The sequence below is a fragment of the Panthera onca genome, chromosome B2 (assembly GCF_046562875.1).
Source record: "Panthera onca isolate mPanOnc1 chromosome B2, mPanOnc1 haplotype 2, whole genome shotgun sequence".
Classification (NCBI taxonomy): Eukaryota; Metazoa; Chordata; class Mammalia; order Carnivora; family Felidae; genus Panthera; species Panthera onca.
In genome coordinates this window covers 3,496,037-3,499,450 of record NC_138343.1, presented here as the reverse complement: position 1 = coordinate 3,499,450, position 3,414 = coordinate 3,496,037, and the positions used below count along the sequence as shown (strand labels likewise).

At 49.6% G+C, this 3,414-nt stretch overlaps 1 non-coding gene across 1 annotated transcript; it reads left to right on the top strand.

Annotated features, from left to right (window-relative positions):
• Nucleotides 1-1,893: 1,893 nt before the first annotated feature.
• On the top strand, nucleotides 1,894-1,975 carry TRNAS-GCU (transfer RNA serine (anticodon GCU)). The gene has a single exon. It is a non-coding gene; the product is annotated as a tRNA-Ser (tRNA).
• Nucleotides 1,976-3,414: the final 1,439 nt, after the last annotated feature.

Below are 3,414 nucleotides of genomic sequence, written 5' to 3'. Positions count from 1 at the left end.
CAGTAAGTAGAGAAAGCATCCGTATCAGTCAGAATACAATTCTGGCTCTGTAACAAAGACCTCAACCTACTGTAGCTTAAAGGAGGCGGACGTTACTCATCTCTCACATGATCGTCTGAAGGTACAATCGAGGCTGACGCTCTGGCCCCACGGTGTTGGTTCCGGTATTGTACCTCGTGGCTCCCTCCTTCCTACGGGGTTGCTTCGTGTTTCGTGACTCCTTCTCTCCTGCGGTGTTGCCACTTCCAGCAAGCACACGTGGTAGGAAGAGAGAAGTGGAGGGTGTTCCTTTCCTCTTCTGGGCATAACCTGCACGTTTCACAGACACCGACTCTCCAACGCGCTGGTTTCGAAACTGGTCACATGACCCCGCTTAGCGTCAAGGAAAGTTGTGCATTGGGGACGTCTCGTGGGTGGCTCTGAGCCCTACTAAATGTCCAACCAGCCATCTCTGCCGTGGCATCCGATTTGGAGATACGCCGGGAAAAGCAAACACCACCACAAACCGAAAGCCAAATGGCTGAAAATCTTTCCCTCTCCCAGGGGGGAATATGAGGAAGAAGGCCACGTATTTTTGAAGTACTTAAGATTTTTAAACGTGTGGTTAACTTTGATGGGAAAAGATGTGAACTTAAAAAATAAGCCTGAAGCCGAGAACAAAGGTGTGGATTAAAAAAAAAAAAAAATCCATCCGGGTTCAAATGGGGCAGGGGAGGAATACCCCATGAGGGAAAAAGGCCTTGTTGGAAAGAGGGGAAATAGATCCTTCTTGATACCGACTCGGGAATTGGACTGAGCGGAGAAAACAAGGCAGAGGGAAGTGTATGATTGATTTGCTTGATCTTAATGACCACTTTCCTGCTCAGATTTCAGGATTCTCCCTGATGGGTCACACACATGCTTCAGCGTTCCGGCCACAGTGATTTCTCAACACTCATCTAGACACTGTGGGCCCCCTGGCCTTTGCTCAGGCCCTGTCCTCAGGGAAGGACACCCTCTCTCCTGGCCAGCTCTAGAAAACTTCCTCGGCAAGACTCACCTTTAATACAGCCTTCTTTCCCCAGGCATTTATGATTCATTCTGATTAGTCATAATCAAGCCCTACCCATGTTCCCTTATGTGCATTGTATTCATTCTGTGAAACAAATTTTTAAAAAGCAGTTGAAAAAGCTTTTTGCACCCTTCCCCAAATAATCTTCCCGCTGGGAGTGACTCTTTTAACTTTTTTTTTTTTTTTTTTGCACCGCATCCTTTGGAAATCAGGCGCAAGTCGGGCCACCTGTCCCCCCTAAGACCACCCAAGAAGCACACGGGGATTTGGGGGGAATCGGAAGTCGCGGCTCCTCTGCTGGGATGAGCGGGGAGAGAGCCCCGCGAGTGAAGGGCTCTGCCCTGCGCAGTTTCACCCTGCAGGGTCCAGGCGGTGACGACACGGGGTAGAGTTGCAGCGCGACCCCGCTGGGGCCCAGTCGTCTAAGCTTCCGGACTGTCTTCTTAGCCGCGAATTCGGAGTCCGGACTCGCCAGGCTCCCCGAGGTCCACACCAGGGGGACCGGCTCTGGGAGCCCCCGCCCGCGGCTGGTTCGGGCGGGTGGCGCCCTCGGACCGCAGGGGGGGGACCGCAGACAGGTGCCAGGCAGCCGCGCGGGGGGAGCCCAGGCCCAGGCCGAGGTGCTTGCGTCCCGGCTCCGCCCCCGTCGCGACTCCTGGGGGAGCTGAGCCTGCTTTTCGCGTCGCGACTTTTCCAGTCCGGTCGTGGTCCATTCGCGTGGCAGCCGGAGCTGGTCTCCCGGGCGTCCCCGAGCCGCCTCCTGGATCCCCTGCGTCCAGGACAGCCGGGAGCGCCCGAGGGTCAACTCTGAAATAAAGTACTTGGAGAGTGTGGTGCGTGGTGACGAGGTGGCCGAGTGGTTAAGGCGATGGACTGCTAATCCATTGTGCTCTGCACGCGTGGGTTCGAATCCCACCCTCGTCGGTGAAGGTATTTTAGCGAGGGGGCGCGGGAAGGAGTGCGTGCAATTTCACCTTGGCTTTGACTGTCAATATTGTCTGTGTGGATACTTTATGTGAGTAATAAAGTGCCCGCGGAAGGCTTCCTTCCGGGTCCCTGAGGAAGGAGAGGGTGAGAAGGAGAGAAGCGAAACACCGGTGAAAAATTCTGCTCCCTAGAAATCACAAATAAGTGGATGGCCCTTTATTAACACTTGAAGCCTGTACTGTTTTACCGCTTATATTTAGATCTGCAACTCTCCTGGAACGAATATCGATTTACAGTGGAAGGAAAAATCAATTGGCGTATTTATTTATTGGTCTATCATCCACCTGTAGATAAATATAGTCATATTGCTATTCAAACAGATCACCTTTACCGTGGACATCGAATGGCCCTGTCTGTGCGGTTCTTTTCAGGAATCTACTCTTGAGTTGTCTGTTTTACATACTCCGCTGTCTTATTTCTAGAGCTTTGTAACAAGTCTCAACCCCTTGTTCCTATTCCAGATTTGCCTGTTCTCAATTGCCTTTTTGTAGTTCCATACACATTTTAGAATCGTTATGTAAATGTCTGCTCCCAAAAAAGGGGGGGGCGGAGGGGAAGGCTGATATAATTTTGGCTAATAATGTTTGAATCTATAGAGCAATGTGAATACAATAGACATCTTTAAAATATTGAATCTTACGATACATATTAGACCCTTCAATTATGTATGTCTTCTTGAATTTATCTCAATAGTGGCTTGTCTGATTTGTCTACGTAGAAATATAGCCCGTATTTCACTAGATATGCTTTAGGTATTTGTATTTAAGTATCTGAATTAGGCTGTAAAATATGGCGTATATGAATATGTTGTTGTATATGCTATTAGGTTGTGAAATTTTATTGTTTATTAAAGCATTGAAATCCAGTGGATTTTTATATACCAGTCATGGAAAGCCCGATAATAGCTCATCATGCGGGCGCTGAGTTGAAAAGACGACATCACAGGCACATGGTCTTGCTATGGGAAATGCCATATTAGGAAAAGCCGAGGCCCCATCAGGAGATGCATACAGGCCATCGGACCCCAGGGAATGCGCCGTCTGCACTGGGTACGTCGCAGCACACAATTTTCGGGAAAGAAATAGCGGGGTGGGGGAAGTTGAAACTGAGATAGGCTTTTTGTATCGGAGAGAGAAAATGTTCTACTGAAAGGCACTGTTACTGTGCGGGTGAACATTCTGGACAGGAGTCACCGCTTAGTTAATTTCTGGCTCCCTGAAGTGGGTCGAGGAGGGAGGACAGTTGCCAGGTACAACAGAGGACCCACCTTTGCTTTACGCATAGAAGCTGTCTTTTGAGTAAATCTGTTGACAGCATCCGAGAGCACCCTCTCCCCCTCCAAGACTTAATGATCTACTCACTACATAGGCTTTCTG